Source organism: Mustela nivalis (genome assembly GCF_964662115.1).
Source record: "Mustela nivalis genome assembly, contig: HAP1_SCAFFOLD_1520, whole genome shotgun sequence".
In the NCBI taxonomy this organism is placed as follows: Eukaryota; Metazoa; Chordata; class Mammalia; order Carnivora; family Mustelidae; genus Mustela; species Mustela nivalis.
In genome coordinates, this window is record NW_028135144.1 from 14882 (window position 1) to 34350 (window position 19469).

Genomic DNA, 19469 nt, shown 5'->3' on the forward strand with positions numbered 1-19469 from the left:
CTCTCTGGTTCCCCTCCTTCTGCTCCTCCCCCTCCTGCTTGTACTCTTTTCCCCCTAATAAATAAATAAAGTCCTAAAAAAAATACATGATTGAGTGTAAAAGTGTATATTGAGGCCTTCAAGGCCTGGCTGGAAACACCCTCCTGTGTGTTTTTCTTTGTCATCTTTCCTCTTGTGCTGATGGCATCAGAGGTGCATGACAACCCAGGGAGTGAGAATGCCCATGGTAGAGGGACTCTGCATTCCTGAAAGACCACATAAAGGATTTCAGTCTCCTAATCTGAAAAGCCCCTCAGCACTGTCATGGGGGGAAATCTGTGGCATGCTACCAAATTTGGGGAATTACTTGATAATTTAGCATAATGTGATATACCTACAACATGTTGAAATCACCACGTAAACTTCAGCATTTATCAGCCTAAAACCTTTAAAAATGACCAGAGAGGCACCTGGCTTCCTCAGTCAGTAGGATACTTGATCTCAGGGTTAGGAGTTTGAGCCCCACATCAGGCATAGTTAACTTAAAAAACAAAAGAAAATAAAACAAAAGGACTTACACATGGCCAAAATGAATGAGGCTCAAGCAATGGAGCTGGTCAGTGTTGGGATGGATCCTGTCTCCCATTCATTCAGCCACTGGGCACTGCCCACTCAGATGGTGCCCGTGCTTATCAGCCAACCAGGTTCTCCTTCTATGACCTCAGGGTCTAGAGGAGAATATGGAGAAACAAGAAACAAAAATGTGAATGAAAAGAGCAATTGCATGTTGTAGCTGTCCTGATAACCATTGCTGGTTCTCTAATGTTTGCTCTTCCAGAATAAGGAAACTTTTTTCTTTAGATGTCCATGACTTATAGAAATGTAAAAAATATTTATTTATAAATAAAGCATTCAACTTTTCTCTAAAAAAAAAAAGAAAAAAGAAAAGAAAATAGCAATTGCTCCATAGGAAAAGAGCAAAGGACTACAACTAAGTCCTGAGCTCCACCAGGTGAGGGGTATGACAAGGCTATGCTGAGATGACATTGAGAAGTCCTGTGGCAGGAAAGGAAGGAGACAGCCTTGCACAATTCAGAGTATGTTTAGCCTTGCAGAGGGCACCATGCAGCAGAGGATTGGAGGAAGAATTTGATGTTCCCAGAGGGGAGGTTAGAAAGGAGGCCAGGGGAAGCTGAGGAAGAGAGCAGAGATGGAGGGTAGGAGGGCCACAGCCCAGGGCAGCTTGACAGTATCAGTGTACTTCTCCCAGTGCTGTGTGTCCACATGTCCCCACATTCAGTGCCTGAACCCACAAACACTGTCTCTTGGTCTCAGGGGGTCAGTAACCAGCAGTGCTCAGCTGGTTGGGGCTTTTGAAAACACCAAGAGAGGACCTGCTTCACTGAGAACCTGACTCACTTAGGGGCGCTAGCCAGATAGAGCCCATCTCAAAGACCTGAGTTCTCTCTGTTGTTGACCCACAGTGCTAGGACATGTGCATATGTCTGTGCTTGTACTCCAGTGTGAGGATCTGAGAGAGAACATGTGTCAAAGTCAACATGGGGCTAGGCAATGGGCTTTTAAAAATAAATCTCAGCAGGGCCTTTGGGTCATGTTGCCATGTTCTGTGGAATGGAAGTGAATCACTAAATTCAGACCACACTCAGGGGAAAGGGTTGCAAAAGGATGTATACAGAGGAGTTGGGGAACCAGTACAGCCCCTGCAGGGAGAAGGTGATAATCCCTGAAGAATCGTTGCCTTGCCCAGAATCAGGCTAGTAGGAAGTATTATTATGTATGAACCCAGATCTTTGAGTTTCCTCAAAGGTTGGGTCCTGGATGTACCTAGTCATTCACTGGGGGCTCTGGAAAAGGTTGTCTAGAAGGAAGTGGCTGTAGACATGGAAATGGTATTGGGCTGAGGGTGATCATTGATGTCCTACATAGGAGACATCTCTCCATGTTCTTGTATGAGGAGGACCCCAGGTCATGGCAACTCAGTGAATGGACCCCTATCAACATCACACCATTTGGAAAGGAGGTCATGGCTTGCCTCACAGGACAGGCAGTCTCTAGGGGTAAGGGTGGATTCTGACCATCAAGGGCCAAGGCTCCAGTCCCTTCTTTAGGGTTTGCATGGAAAATTAGAAGCCTAAGGTCTTGGGAAGCTATTGCCCACCCCTCTCTAGGTGGGGCTGTCATCTTCTGGGACTCCAGAATGTGAGCACTGATGAACACTTGCATGCACACAGGAGTGAGTGTGCATGTGCACACAAAAACACACAAACCAGTCGGGACTGTGGGGTGGGATCTGACTAGAAGCAGATTCAAAGAAGTTGATAAGAGGAAGGAAGTTTGGTTGGTGATATTTCCTACATGTGACACTACTCCTCTAATATCATAGATATTATCCAACCTATACCTGTGAATATCTGGTAGAAGGGCTTGCTAGAATCATCTGTATTTTACAGAGAAGACCATTCCAGTTAGGCAAAATGGCTTATTTAGAGTCAAAAACAGGTAATAATAGAGAGCTGTGCCTGAAACCAGGTGCGTTTCCAAGCTGAGGCCGTGGCTGCACCCAGATCTTCCCTGGGGGCCTGTGGAGAGGGATGTGTTGTTGTCACTGTTTTCACATGTGGCCTTGCATGCAGAAAGGGTCTGAGGAGAGGGCAGACCAGAGCACTGTTTGTGTAGGTGCCAAATAAAGAGTGGACTCTGGTAGGGGATTCCAGGCAGTGATGTCACTTCCTCGACCAGAGACCCCAACAGAACTTGGTACCCCTGCAACCAGGCAACCACATTCTAGTGTAGTCCAGTATCAGAGTTACTTGGCTGGAGACATCTGATATGGAAAGATGTTCTCTTGCTTCTTGCCTACTTCCTGGGGCTCTGGCTCCCAGAAACCCCAGGGGAATGGCGTCTTACATGCTGGGGATGTTGGCTCAAACCCCAACCCCAATTCCTCAGGGCATTTGGCAGGAGGTGCTATAAGGTACTTAATACTGAGCAGACTAGGCGGTGCCCACCTCTCTGAACCATCCAAGGGCAGCCCCATTCCTTCCTCTTAAGTTTTAGGGAAAGAGGGCTATGTGTGGTTTCCCGCCCATGGCCTGGGGGAGGTTGAGCACAGTGGATGCCCTGGTCATCTCTTCTTGTTCACACCAATGTCATGGTGGGCAGGGTGGAAACAGGATTCCTGAGGTGACTGTTACCTGTACCAGAGCACATCCAAGGCCCTGAAGCTGTGCCACGTTTCTCTCTCCTTGGTGGAGGTGTGTGCATACTGGGGTATGGTGTGTCTGGAACAGAGTTCCCTAGATCTGAAGACCAACAAAGCCATTCAGACAGGGCTCTGAGGGCGCCTGCCTGGCTGCCGGGCACTGCCTCTGTAGAACTCTACAAAGCAGATGAGGCAGAAGCTGAATGATGAGATACCCTGCTCTACCTCCGTGAAGGACAAGAAGGTGCCCCACACTGCCAACAGAATCCAGTGCTGGCTCAGGGTGAGTGCACCTGAGTGCAGGTGCTAGGGGGAACTGACTCCCAGGGCACTGATTCAGCACAAAAGGCCCCACTTCCTAGAAGCCAGCCTGAGCTCCTAGAGTCCTGTACTCCCATGAATATGCATCCCATCTCTTCCCCAAACTTGCCCTCATGGTCCTGCCCATGCCTTGGATAGAAGCAGAGTCACTGTCCACATATTTATAGGAATAGAGACTTACTAAAGAGACTTTAAACTATGTCCCATCCCATTTATCTAGAATCCTTTTGCACTGTGCTATGGATTTTCCTAAATGGTGCTCCAGGTGTCCCCATTGGCCCCACAATCCTTCCCCAAATTCGACAAGTCTTGCAAATGATCATGGTGAGTTGGGAGACTTTTATCTAAAGGGACCTCTGGCTCATGGTACTATGTCTCTTGTTCTGCCCTTCTGTTTTGATGGAGCACATCTTTGGGGCCCTCCAGGGTCAGGAAGAGGGATGTCACTGCACTGCACCCCTTCCTGAATGCCAGTCATTTATCACAGACATTGAGCCCTTTACTGATTCAGGACTTTGATGTGATCCCCTTCTGTCACCAACACACAGTACTGCATCCAACATTCTCCATGCCCTAATATTCTAAGCTCTTTCACCTAAAACATCTCTGTGTTCTTGTCTCAAGAATGGGATATGTTATCAGTAATCACAGGATCCATGCCATTCATGCAAAGACGTGCTTCAATACTCAGCTCACATTGTGACCTGAGATACTATCAAGTTCAGACATCATTTCCTTCAATTCCTTTAATAGATGCCAAGAACATCTTTTTTTCTTTTTCCTTAAAGGTTTACTAATTGATTGGTCAATTGATGGATTTGAGAGAGAGTCAGGGGGAGGCTGGGGAGAAGCAGAGGGAGAGATAGAATCCTCAAGCAGACACTGCCCCATGTACACAGCCCTATGAGGAGCTCAGTCTCAGGACATTGGGACCATTACCTGGACCAAAACCAAGAGCCTTATGTTTAACCCAATGAAACACTGAGTCACCTTATTCTTTTTAGGACTGTGGGCCCTCTTGTCCCACCTGTTGCCACAAGTCACTGAGATCTGGGGGTTCAGTCTGCCCTCCAATCCCCACCTCTCCTGGTGGCTATAGCACTGACTCATGTCTCCTCTGATTCACCTCATGATAATAATGGATCAAACAGGAAGAGAAATGACACCTCCATGCTAGGGACCAACTGGCCCAACATGCTGGAGACAGAAATAAAACACCTGGTGCCTGCCTTCCTAAGAAGAGATCTTAAGTATGTCTACATGTTCCTGGGTACACACCAAGCCTTTGACACCACCCAAGATGTGTCGGACCTCTTATTTGCAAGATGAGCACCCTGCCCCTAAATACTAAGTGTGATTTGGCCAATGCGTAGTTGTGAGACTTTGGCATGTTCCCAAACTTCACAAAGCCTCAATTTGCTCCTACCTGGGGCAGAGTTATTATAAAGACTCAGTGGAGTCTTTTAGGGAAAGGACACCTGGGTGTCTGCTCCTGTGGAAAAGTGTGCTAGAGGGCCGTGGTCAGGAAATTTTAGCATTCTCCTGCTACTCATGATGAATCCTCTGCCTAATCCTTCACTATCACTATGGTCTTGCGCTGGGCTGTTTTGCCATTTAAAGGGAGATCTGAGACTCCATCTGGGGATCGTGGGTGTGAGTAAGGGGCAGGCCCACTCACATATCTGTGATGGCTGGTTGGGGCACCTTCATTCATCAAGCATTCAGGAAGCTCCAGTCAGTAGAGGCATTTATCTAGGAGCTGAATAGGATCCCTACAGAGAACAGGCAGTACCCCAGGGCTACAGAGTAGTAGGGGGTCAGATGTTGGCAGAGCCCAGAAGAAGCGGAACATTTGAGTGAGCTTTAGCTGATAAAGGAGGGCCTTCCCTCTCCACCGGTCAAGCGAGGTACTGTAAATTAGAGGGGCTGCTGGACCTTCAATCACACATCTGTTATTCGCGCTTTAGGATAAAGGTCTGAGCGCTTCTTCTGGAAAATGGGAAGTTGTCCTGGGGAGATGTGGTTGGTGTGTGAGCACTGTGGGAGAGCATAGGGGGATGGAGGACCTCTTGAACCCCTAAGAGGGTCATTCTCCATCCCTTCCTTCTCCTGGCTCTATCTCTACCCTATTCCGGGACCCTGAACTGAGGATTTAGGAACCATCACACAGCATTCTGTTGGAACCTGGACACTGGGTTCTCAGATGATTCTCAGGAGACCCAGTAAGAGTTAAGGGAGCAGACATCCCACACTCTGTGGGATATTAGTGTCAGTGGAAGGAGACCCACTCATGGCACCTAGTGAATAAGGCAGCACTTGCATACAGGAGGTAACGTTTGAGGCATTGGGAGGGTCCTGGGAAGGCCTGGCTAAAGACAAAGTCCCTTAGTTCCCTCCTTGGTTGGATCTTCACAGAGCAGTGACATGTGCAGTGAGGGTAATCAGGAGGCCAGACACCACCCCTCCTTGGCACATGCCAAGGAATTGAATTCAAGGGGCAAGTAGGCAAGGAGACATCAGGGGAGCTGGACACACTCCTCGGTCTAAGGACAGAAATGGTCACACCATTAATCAAGGACTCCCACTCACAGTGCCTTTTTGCCAGCCTGCTGTCTGTGACCAGGCCTGTCTCAGGCAGGACTGCCAGATCACAGGTGGACCAGGACTAGGACTGGACTCTGACAGGAACTGGAAACCCAGGGGCCCAGTTTCCCACAGGGGTTCCCTGGGATATTGGTTAGGATCGGTGCCCTGTCCTCTGACTTCTCTGCCTACCTGTCTGTCCCTAGGGCACTCTATTCCATCTTGAGCACATGGCTAGAGCAGTATCTTGGGGATTTTTTCCAGCCCCCAGAATTACCCAGCCTGAATATGCTGATGGCATACCTGGGGCTTAATATGCCAGGCTCAGACCTGGAATGCCGTGTCCAGCTTCTGCTCTCACAGCTGCAACAGCTTGAGCCCACAGAGCCAGAGCCTGGGGATGAGGAGGACTGGGGGTGGCTCATGGGATCCTGAGAAGGAGACAGTGTGGGCTACAGGTTGGGCCGAGGGGAGTGAGTAGTCTCAGATCCCTGTCCCTATGGGCTTCAGTTGGGGAGACCTTCCAGGAATTGGGTCTTGAATGCAGACCACACTGAGTGGTGGGAAAAGTTTATTTTATTATAAGGCAAAAGGAAATTCGGTCATGCTGATGATACTTTCTCTTCTTGGAGCTACACTACCAGCCCCAGAGCAAGGTCCTGATCCACCTCGGGAGCTCATCCTAAAACCTGCTCTGGCACCTGCTGCATCTTTGGATCCTGAGCTGGCCCACCCCATCGCTGCTGCTGTGGCTCACCCGTCAGGAAAAGCAGTGACAGCACTTGCCCTGTTGGGGCCAGTGCAGGTGGTAGTCAGGGCTCTAATGCACTCTCCTGAGATGGAAGAGCCATCAATCCCTTTGCCTGACCTGGATGTCCAGAAGGGTCCTGCCCCTGCTCCTGGGGTTCCTGAAGAGCATAAACCACCACCTGCCTCAGTGGAGCAACCAGCCTTAGACCCTGAGCATTAGCTGGTGCAGGCTGCAGCCCCAAACAATGCCTTCCCCTCCCCTGGCATTGCCTTCTTTATAATATTTGTGTTTTGTATACAATTGTGTAATGCCTTAATAGATTTTGTTCATTAAATAAGTAGAATTTGAGTTTACATAAAGTTTTACTCACATATTTTTCAATGGTATATTGATGTCTCATTAGGTACATTCAGAGTTTGGCACAACCACTTACTTCTACAACATTTCTATCAGAGACACCTGTGCTACTAATCACTCACAGCTCATTCCCTCACCCCAGTCCCGGAAACCACTGATCTTCTCTCTGGTACTCTTCTCTCTGGTACTTTACCTCGTCTTGGTTTTTCATGTGCCTGGAATCCTACAATATGGGCATCTGTGTGGGGCGCCTGGGTGGCTCAGTGGTTAAGCCGCTGCCTTCGGCTCAGGTCATGATCTCAGGGTCCTGGGATCGAGTCCCACATCGGGCTCTCTGCTCAGCAGGGAGCCTGCTTCCTCCTCTCTCTCTCTCTGCCTGCCTCTCTGCCTACTTGTGATTTCTCTCTGTCAAATAAATAAATAAAATCTTTAAAAAAAATATGGGCATCTGTGTCTGTCTGCAGATCATAAGAGTGATTCACATTTTCTAATTTTTTATACAAATAACATTTTATTACATAGGAATGTTCCTGAAAGAACAAAGATCACAGGAAGCCCCCAAATGAACTATTTTCATTATCTGTGATAGGGTTCCCTTTGACAAGGATCCCTTGAAAAGCAGAAAGCACAAGAGAAATGTCTGGGTCCATGAGACACCTTTCAATTCTTTCATTTTCCTGGATAGTCTACATTTAAAGTATTCTAATGGGCATATTATAAAATATTAAAATTATAGCTTAAATATTCTCATTTATTGCTAATAAGTTAGATAATAAGATAAATAATTCTTCAGGTTTTATCCAGACTATGTTTATTTAGTAAATAATGATTTAAATATGAAAAAAGGCACGTTCCTTCTACCAAGAAATAATTGCCCATAAGACACAGTAACCTTCTTCCCTGCCTTTCCCTGTAATTGTAGTGTGTGTGTGTGTGTGTGTGTGTGTGTGTGTGTGTGTGTGTGAGAGAGAGTGGGTCAGGGAAGCTTCCAGGACTGAGCCCTTGTTCTATCGTATGTCCCCACAGTGGACAGGCACTGTTGCTGCTGTCTCCTTGGGAATTCTCAGTGACAGCACTCAGCAGACCCCATAATTGAATAACTAAGCCATTTCCAATTATTTGACTCTCATAATGTAAGTGATAAGCATGTCTGTGCTATAAATCTCTGTTTCTTTAGGAATGATTTCTATAAACACCAATACTGACCCACATTTTGGGGGAACTGGCTGCTGGCTCCTCTATGCCCTCTTTATCAAGGAGAAACATTGCTTTGGAAAGGAAGGATCCCAGGTTCTATAGATGAGAACTGAGATCATGAGGAGGACAAGCCACCAGTGATGCCATCGGGGTATTGGTAGTGACCATAGAGCATGGAAGAGCCTGCACACAATGCCCCTCATATGTCCTCTCCCACAAGCTTCCTTGCCTTGTGTCCTGGAACACACCTCACCCATGCCCTGTCTGGTGACACACTCCAGCCACTCCAGCCCCTCATGCTTTGTAACACAGATTCTAACTAGAGCAACCAGACCCTGCTCCAGGCCAGCAGAGGCGTTCAGGCGAGGCCACTCTTCTCAGCTTGATCCCTGTCCTTACTGGCTGGACCCCATCATCTCAGGGAGGAACCTCTAAGGACAGTGCATGTTAGCGGGTTACAGACAAGTTGTAGTTTTAGTGGCAACATCAAGAACCACTTGAACTTGTGTGAGCAAGAGAGGCCTTTACAAACCCACTGGCTGCTCATGTAAGCTGCAGGATAGACAGAGCCTCAACCAGGGGCTTTCACACTTGACACAGCTCAACCACACCCCTCAGGATCCTCTAGCTGTGACCCCCTGACACTTCCAACCCCAAACTTGGCATCCCTCAAGTTGAACCTGTCTGAGAGAGGGGGCTGTGCTTCCTGCTGAGACCCTTTTACTCCCACAAAGTCAGGTAAAGAGGAGTCCACTTGATCTGATGCTGTAATAGAGGCCATCGTCAGTAATTCCTGTCTTCTCTGCCATAACATGGAGCTAACCAGGCACAGAAGGTACATCTTCAGAGAAAGGACATTTGGGGCTCTCTCTGCAGGAAGAGAGAGAAACACCTGTGAGTGGGTCTCAGTAAGAAAGGAGAGCTCTGAGCACTAAGGGAAGGGCTGCCATGGGCTGGGAACTGCCATATTGGTCCATGGCACAGGATTTCTGTTGGCTTGTAGGTAGTGGCCAGGCTTCATCCTACTAATAGGTCCAACCCAAACCAAAATGATGCCCATAAAATACTTCCAACTCCAACTACAGAAAGGCTCTAGGACCCAGCATCCAAGGAGGCCCAAGATGCTATGTACCAATGATTTCATGGTGGGGGAAAAGCGGGACAGTCGTGATGGAACTGAGGCAGCTCATTTCCCTGCTTTGGGGAGAAAGAGCCCCATCACAAGGCACCCCAATATTTGTTCCAAAAACGCGTAACAGCTGAGGGGGCTCCTGCCTCCCAGTCTCCACAATGAGAATTGTCCATGTCCGGACACAAGCTCTGGGTGACATATGGTCCCAGGGCTTTCCTTGGTCTGATGGATGAGCCCCAGTGTTGTGGGATTCCATAGTGGAGGGGATGAAGGATTTCTAGAAGGACAACTGAGTCAGGGGAGCCTGGATTGGCAGGCTGAAGGGACACAGTAAGGCAGAAGCCCAGAGCCCATGACAGCAATGTGCTCCCAATGAGCTAACTTTAACAGGCAAAGCTAAGGATTACTGAGTATTTTTTGAGAGAATGAATCATGTCAGTCAATCCCCCTAACAATTCCATGAGGAAGGTAGAAATACTATCTCTATTTGATGAGGAAGGAAACCAAGGTTTTAAGAAACTGCCCCTTTCCATGCTCCGCATTGAGTCCCAGGCAGGATTTGAACCCAGGGCTTCCAGCATTATGGGCCTGACCTCACAATAAAGTTGCACGCAGATGCTTCAGAAGAGACTTCTCAACTCTGATGTTAAATGAGCCTTTGTACCCAGGGAGAAACCTCCTCCTACCCAGACAAAAGCTGGCTGGTACTGGGAGAGTCCTTAGTGCCAAGGCACAGCATCATCAGACAACAGATGCGGGACAAGCCCCAGTCAGAGGTGGCACCACTGCCCCTTGGATTCAGTGAGGTCTCCAGGCCTGTGGAGCTTTCTGCACTCTGAGTTCCAGGAGTGAGTTGTGGATGGAACACAGGGTCCAGTGGCAGAGAGACAGCAGTTCTAGCCCCTGCTCAACCTCTTTGTTGCTGGGTGACCCCAAGCAGGGCTCTGAAGTTACATACCTCTTCCCTAAATTGGAGAATGTAATGGGTACTGCTAAGTGGGATGTAGAAAGAAATGAATCCTACGGTTCCTGCTTGGTGCCTGGGAGCACGTGTGGAGCCCAGAGGGAAGGCATTTTTGTCAGTGACCAATTTACCCATGCACCTGTTCTTCCACTTGTTGATTCTGGTGTCGTCCTTAAAAAACAGATGCCAAAGCTAAGGTGATGAATATTTCTTCTTAGGCGTTCTTCTCTGAGGTTTATAGCTTTAGCTCTTAAATTAAGATTGTGACCCATATGGGGTTCATTTTGTGACTCCTCTGAGGGCAGGGTCCATGGACCTTCCTTCAGTCATTTATAACTTTATATATTTGTATGTGTAAGAAGGGTCTGGTCAATAGATCCGCAAGAATTTGTAGAATAATATTTATTCTATCCTTGAAGAAATTCACTGAGATTGTGAAAAGGAGGTTAACTTGTATCTTGAGTGGAGGTGGAGCAGTGTCCTTGTTAAGAGCACACTCCCCCCTCTGGTGGCCACAGGAGACATTGCAGTTCCCTGATGTGTCTGCAAAGCAATCCACAGTCAATGTTGGGCATCTTCAAGGATTCATAGAGAGATCCTAACATTTCTGTAAAATTTAATGTTTTGGAGGGTGTCTTCTAGGAAATCTGTGATAAAGTGCACTATTTAGAGAAATATTTTCTGAGAATCCTAGTCAGGCCCTGAGTTCCAAGATAGAAAGTAGGGAGAGTGGTGGATGCTTCCCAAGAGTCACAAGGAGTACAGTGGGGTATAGTGTGGAAGATAACTGGCCTACACCAAAGCTCTGTATATCCAGTTGAAAGAAACAAGCCATATTTATGGATTACTGTGCTTACATTAACCATAAAACATTTTAGAAAAATTGAAAACTATCACTCAGCATATCTGTATCCTCTTTTCCCAGTTAGATGACATCAACTTATATTCCCAGCTTATTTTTTACTTATTAGGAGAAGATGATGTCATATATTGAACCATTAATGACTTTACAAAAATCCTTGCAGAACTAACAGATGGATTAAGTCCTAAACTTATTGACACAGATTTAATATACAAAAATGAGTTTCATCTCTATACATGAATAATGTGCTGTCAAGAACAGAAATTAAGAAAATAGTTTGTAATTGATAATCACTCAAAAAGAATAAGATACATAGGAATTACTTTCACCCAGAGGTGGAAGACCTGCATACTAAAAACTTAAATCATTAATGAAAGAATTTGAAAAAGCCAGAATTAAGTCTGAAGACACCCCATGCTAATGGATCCCTAGAATATATGTAATCCAAAGGTCCACACTGTGTAAAGGAATCTAAATATTCGGTGAAAACCCCATCAAGATCTGATGACATTTTCAGAAATAAAACCAATAATCCTACAAAGTGAATGATACCACAGAAGGCCCTGAATAGACAAAGCCATCTGGGGAAAGAACAAAACTGGAGACATCATGCTTTCAGAGCAGAATATCCAGCAAAAAACCCACACATATGTAGTCGATTAATTTAGAACAAAAGCTCCAAGAATATAAAATTGGGAAGCAACAATCTCCATGAAAAGTGGCTTTGGAAATACTGGGCAACCTCAAGTAAAGCAATGCAACTGAATGTCTATCCAACCCCATCCACAACAACAAAATCACAATGTGTCAAGGACTTCAACAAAACAGCTACAGCCATAAAATTCATAGCTGAAAATTGGACAGAATGTTATTAACACCCCTGATTTTTTATAATAAATTCCATAAACAAAATTTGAACTCCAGATTCTGAGATCAAGAGTCAGATGCTGTGCTAACTAAGCCAGCCAAGAATCTATTAAAACAATGGGGCACAGAGACACCAGCAGAGATCTATTCATTTATCCCCTTTAACACATTTTTTAGAAGAATGTTTCTTGAGTTCCTTCTTGACACTGACTTTTGGATTTGACATCAAGAGCAAAAGCTACAATGAAAAATAAAATGGGACTGAATCAAACTAAAAGCCTTCTGTACAGCAAAGGAAATCTTCAGTCATCAGCACACTGAAAAGACAACATACTGAAGAGAAGAAAATATTTGCAAACTACCTAATTGTTAACTGTCTCATATCCAAAATATTTAAGAACTCATACCATCAGGGAAATGCAAATCAAAGCCCAAAATGATGTCACCTGTCACCATGACTAGTATCCAGTAGACCAAACTAGAAGGTTTGCCAAGATGTAGAGGAAAGGTGACTGTGCTCCTTTGGTGGGACTGTAAACAGGCTCTGTTGGTAGGACTGTAAGTGGGTGCAGCCACTATGGAAAACAGTATCAATTTTTCTTAAAAAAAAATTCAAAATAGGGGCACCTGGCTGACACAGTCAGAAGAGTGAGAGACTCTTGATGTCAGGGTCATGAGGTTGAGCCCCACATTGGGGGTAGAGAGTACTTTAAAAATGGATATAGAACAACCATATCATCCAGCAATTTCCTTACATATTAAAATGAATCCAAGTCTTCTCTCTTCTAAAATGAAGGTGTATATGGGTGCCTGGTTGGCTCAGTCGTTAAGTGTCTGCACTCAGCTCAAGTCATAATCTTAAGGTCCTGGGATCGAGTCCAACATTGGGCTCCATGCTCAGTGGAGAGTCTGCTTCTCCCTCTCCCACTCTCCCTGCTTGTGCTCTCTCTCTCTCTCTCTCTCTCTCTCTCTCTCTCTCGCTTTGTCTCTCTGTCAAATAAATAAATAAAATATTTTAAAAAATAAAATAAAATGAAGGCATATAGTTTTATGTGCCCCGCTGTTTCATTCCAGCACTGAGAGTCTCTGTTCCTTTGAAGTAGACTGTGAAGGGCCCTGGCCACCAAGGCTCAGGTAAACTTCCCTCCAGAGCTCTACTCAGATTCTGACAAGTTAGCTCTCAGTCTATTCCCCTTGTACCCACAACTCTGCCTCCCCAGTCTTTCAAGACCCAGCCCACCATCCCCTGGGAACTTGACATAGGTTTGTGGTTTGACTGACCCAGGAGTTGTTGAGTCAGCACTGCCCCAAAGCTATGTCCTGAGCGGTCCCCTATAAACATGCCTGGGTCATAGGAACTTACGAACTACTTAGCAGAATGCTCTCATAAGCACAGCTTCCCAACCTGTATACTTGCTGATCAGGGAGCACATCCCGGCCTTTGCTGTGTCACTGTATCCAATGAGCCATAAGGTGTTCTGTACAAATTCCTTCCACACTCATCCCTCAAGCAGCCAAGTCAGATGCACATGGTCACCAAAATGTTTCTGGCTTTAAGTCTTCTGCTACTAATGCAGCTATTTCCTTCCTACCTCAGCAGTATCTGGAAGTGAGGACACGCTACTGAGTCTTCTGATCTTGAAACCTTAGACCCTTCATCTATCTCATGGTCTGATGTGCTTGGTGTCTTCCTTCTGCTCTCAGGAATCTTTTTCTTCATAAGGTCCAGTCCTTGGCTCTGAGTGCTGCATTAACGAATGGAGTCCACCAGGTAAACTTCATGATCCTTAGAGTCTCCCTGCTGATAGCTTGGGAACAATAATCTGGAGTTTATGGATTTCTAGGAGTTTCTGGAGTGAATAAGTGATATATATCAGTCTAGCTGTCTCAGATTTTGTTTTGTGGAGGGAAACACTGACACTGACAAGGCAAACAAAGTCCATTCAAATGTAAGATATTTCATACATATACATGATCAAAAAGGAAAATTCAAACCATAATTTGTCTCATTTTATATTTATTCAAAATGATGACCTAAGTTTGTTTCCTTCAAAAGGCCCACATAAGAAAGCAAGAGCCTATTATAATTGGTCATTTTGACAGAAATCTAGGTGGTGTTTTCCTCTCCCATCACTGACCTTTTCTTCCTCCAACTTGCAACACATAGCCTATTCTTTTTTCTTCTTTGGAAGGAAGCCAGGTGCCCACCTTAATGCTCAATCCCTGAAGAATAGGGTCTTTGGATAATCACACAGAAACAATGGCTGGCCCAGTTGGGGCCAGTACCCACAAGGGAACTGCATTTCCACTTTTGGCAACATTATCTGAGTTGAAATTTTAGATCCCAATTGCGGAAATTTGGAGTGAATTTTCCTCAGCTCCTTCCAGAGGTGAATGTGGGACGTGACTGCCCCAGGGCCTGACTGCTACAGCAAGGAACACTGCTCCAGAACTCCAGACTATGAAGACTATGAGAGGATTAACTCTGAAACTGCCTGTAATCAAAAAAGAGTGTGAGTGAAGGAAGGAGAAACAGTGAAGCATCAGTGTGGGAAATACCCACTGGATAACAAAAGTACTTGAATGCTGAGCAAGGACTGGGCCTGATGTCTTGCACCTGGCATGTGTCCCCACAGAAGGCTCTCTCAAGCAAGGACTAAAGCCATAGTTGATGCCAAACTCAGTAGAAATTTACAGTCCCTTCCAGGCAGTGGAGATGTGAGAGAAAGTGTTTGGGCTTTGGAACCAAGGCACAAAAAGTTCAGTGTCCAGTTTCTCATATAGTAGTCCTCAAGTCTCTGTTCCCTCACACAGCACACAAAGACCATGATGGTGCCTTTTCTTTTCTCATGCTTGATCAAATGCCATGAGGGAAATCTAAAACCTCCTCAGAGGTGAGGGTTATTGTTAGATGAAGTTATTACTGACTCATTAACAGAGAATCTGAAGTGTGTTTTTTGTTCATTTATCACCCTGTGAACATGTTTTTCAGTGGTGATGACATTTATCCCCAGGTTTATTGAGGTGCTACTTGGTGTACAATAAACTGAGGCCCAAGCATCACCAGGCTTCCCTCAAGAGAAGGCACAGGGTCCAAGTGGATGCTCATTGCTCACAATCCTTGTCTTGACTTCTGGGCATTACCTGTAAGACTGGCCATTGGGGAAGTACAGTCAACATGAGTTAAAAATTTGCCATACTAGCATTTGTAGGAACTTTCACATGATGACCCCATGCCAATGCTTAAGTGGTTCTTTAGATAAACAGAAAAGAGAAGGAAAATAAATAGAAAAAGAGATAAATAGAAAGAGAATGAAAACTTCTCATCTCTGTCTATGAAGCTAGCATTAACCTGGTCCTCAAACTAGGCAAAGATCCCATGAAAAAGAAGAATTTCAGACCAATATCCCAATGAATATGGACACCAAGATTCTCGACAAGATTATAGCTAATAGGATCCAACAGAACTTTATTAGCACCATGCTCTAACCAACTGAGCTAACCGGCCACTTCCAACAGAACTTTAAAAGGATTATCTGCCATGACCAGGTGAGTTTGATCTCTGGGATGCGAAGGTGGTTCAATATCTGCAAATCAGTCAATGTGACAGAACAAATCAATAAGAGAAGAGAACCACATGGTCCTCTCAATTGATGCAGAAAAAGAATTTGACAAAATACATCATCCGTTCCTGATTAAAATGCTTCAAAGAATAGGGACAGAGGGAACATTCCTCAACTTCATCAAATCTATCTATGCAAAACCCACAGCAAATATCATCCTCAATGGGAAAAACCTGACAGCCTTCCCTTTGAGATCAGGAACACGACAAGGATGTTCACTCTCACCACTCCTGTTCAACATAGTACTAGAAGTCCTAGAAACAAGAGACAGCAAAAAGAAATAAAACGTACTCAATTTGGGAAAGAAGTCAAACTCTCTCTCTCTGCAGATGATGTGATACTTTATACCCCAAATACTCCACCCCCAAACTACCAGAACTCATATAACAATTCAGTAATGTGGCAAGATACAAAATCAATGCACAGATATAACTTGCTTTCTTATTCACTAACCATGAAAATACAGAAAGGGAAATTAGAGAATTTACTATAGCACCAAGAACCACAAAATACCTTGGAATAAACCTAACCAAAGACATAAAGCATCTGTACTTGAGGAACTAAAGAATATTCATGAAAGAAACTGAAAAAGACACAAAAAGTTGGAAAAGTATTCCATGCTCATGGAACAGAAGAATAAACATTGTTAAAATGTCTGTACTTCACAGAGCTTTCAATTCCATCCTGGTTCCATGGAACTTTCAATTCCATCCTGGTCAAAATTCCACCAGCATTGTTTAAGGTGCTGGAACAAGCAATCCCAAAATTTGTATGGAACCAGAAAAGATCCCAAATTTCTAAAGAAATGTTCAAAAAGAAAAACAAAGCCAGGGACATTATGTTGCCTGATTTGCATATGGATGCAAAACTCTATTGTCAAATAATCTTCGACAGAACAGGAAACAGTATCCAGTGGAAAAAAGACAGTCTCTTCAATAAATGTTACTGGGAAAATTGGACAGCTATATATACAAGAATGAAGCTTGACCATCCTCCTACACCATGTACAAAGATAAACTCAAAATGAATAAAAGACCTCAATGTGAGGCAGGAATCTATCAAAATCCTAGAGGAGAACATAAGCAGTAAGCTCTTCGACATCATCCACAGCAACTTCTTTCAAGACATGTCTCCAAATGCAAAGGAAACAAATGCAAAAATGAACTTTTGGGACTTCATCAAGATCAAAAACTTCTGCACAGCAAAGGAAACAGTCAATAAAACAAAGAGGTAACCCACGGATTGGGAGAAGATATTCGAAAATGATAGTACAGACAAAGGGCTGTTATCCAAGATCTATAAAGAACTCCTCAAATTCAACACTCAAAAAAGCATATAATCTTGTCAAAAAATGAGTAGACAGGAACAGACACTTCTCCAAAGAAAACATACAAATGGCTACCAGACACATGAAAAAATGTTCATTATCATTATCATCAGGGAGACTCAAATCAAAACCACTTTGAGATGCCACCTTACACCAATTAGAACGGCCAAAATTAACAGCACAGGAAACAGCAAGTGTTGGAGAAGAGATGGAGAAAGGGAAATCATTTTCCAGGGTCCTGTCCCTTGAGCTCTCCAATTGGGAAACACTGAGTCACACCCCGCAAGCCCACCTGCCACCCAGGCAGAAACGATGCCTTTCAGAGCTGTGGAAAAGCCTCAGAGTGAGAGAAACCTTTGTGACCCAACAGGGCCATATCCAAACTCTGGCGCCACGGCGGGACAAAAGTCAGAGACTGATGCCTGGCCACAACCCCTTCCTCAACTCTGCTCCAGGAAAGCTCCCCTGCGCTGGGGCCCCTGGGTGGGCCCCATCGTCTCCACACATTTTCCAGATGGCCGAGACATGCCCTAGGCAAAAAAGCGCTCTAGGCCACAGGAGACAGGGCAGTCCGAAGGGCTGCCCAACACCGACCAATTCTCACGAGCTTTCTGTCCAAACCTTTATCAATTTGGGCATAAAGCTCATGAGAATTGGCCAGAAAATCCCCAGCGAACTCGCTTCGTGTGACGCATGTCTGCCTGGCTCGGGATCCCGAGTTGTCCTGGCTCGAACCCTGCCAGAAGGCCCTCTTGTGAGTCAGGTGCAGGCGAGGCCAATGCCTCCTGCTCCTCAGCCTCCAGGGGTCCCCTCCCTGTCGCTGGCAGATGGGGCCTGCCATGGCCCTAGGCCCGGGCCTGAACCCTCACCTGGTTTTTCTGTCTTCCTTTTCCAGGGTCCTGTCCCTTGAGCCCTCCAGTTGGGGAACCCTGAGTCCCACTCCACGAGTCCACCAGCCACCGAGCCAGAAATGGTGCCTTTCAGAGCTGCAGAAAACCCTCAGAGTGAGAGAAACCTTCGTTCCCCCACTGAGGCCATCCCCAAACTATGGTGCCACAGCAGGCTGAAAAGTTGGAGACTGACACCCTGCCAAAACCTCTCCAACAACTCTGCTCTGGGAAAGCTCCACTGTGCCAGGGCTCCCAGGTGGGCCGCATTGTCTCAGTGCATTTTCCCAATGGCCGAGACATGCACCGAGTGAGAAAGCACTCTAGGCCACGGGGGACAGGGCGGTCCCCCATTGATTTGGGTAGAAAGCTCATGAGAATTGGCCGGCATTGGGCAGCAATTGGGACTGCACTGTCCCCTGTGGCCTAGAGCGATTTCTTGCTCGGTGCATGTCTCAGTCATCCGGAAAATGCGCCGAGATGACCCTGCCCACCCAAGGGCCCCTGCCCAGGGGAGCTTTCTAGGAGCAGAGTTAAGGGAGGGTTTCGAGCCAGGCATCAGCCTCCAACTTTTCCTCCCGGTTTGGTGTTGACAGTTGGGGATGGCCTCAGTGGGGGCATGAAGTTTTCTCTTGCTCTGAGGCTTTTTGCGCAGCTCTGAAAGGCAGTGTTTCCTCTTGGTGGCAGGTGGATTCATTGGGTGTGACTCGGAGTTTCCCCATTGGAGGTCTCAAGGAACAGGACCCTGAAGACGGAAGACTGAAAAACCAGGCGAGGGTCAGGGCCCTGGCCTAGGGGCATGGCAGGCCCCATCTACCAGTGCCACCAAGGGTACCTCAGGAGGCTGAGTAACAGGAGGTGGTGGCCTCACCTGTGCCTGACAAACTGTGGGCTTACTGGCAGGGTTCGAGCAGGGACAACTCAAGATCCTGTGAAAGGCCCAGGGGGTGGCCCTGCAGACATGTGGTGCATGAAGTGAATTCGCCACAGGTTTTCCAGCCAATTCTCATGAGCTTTCTGCCCAAATCGATAACTATATCGATTTAGGCAGAGAGCTCATGAAAATTAGCCAGTGTTGGGTGACTATTCAAACCGCACTGTCTCCATGCTGCCCAACCGAGGGCCCCTGTGCAGGGGAGCTTTCCAGGCGCACAGTTGAGGTAGGGAGTGTGGCCGGGCATCAGCCTCTGACTCTTCGGCCCAGTGTGGCACCAATGGTTGGGGATGGCCTCAGTGTGGACATGAAAGTTTCTGACAGTATTCCACAGCTCTGAAAGGAACCATTTCCTCCTGGTTGACATGTGGACCCATGGGGTGTGACTCAGGGTTCCTCAACTGGAGGGCTCGATGGACAGGACCCTGGAAAAGGAAGGCTGAAAATCTAAGTGAGTGTGAA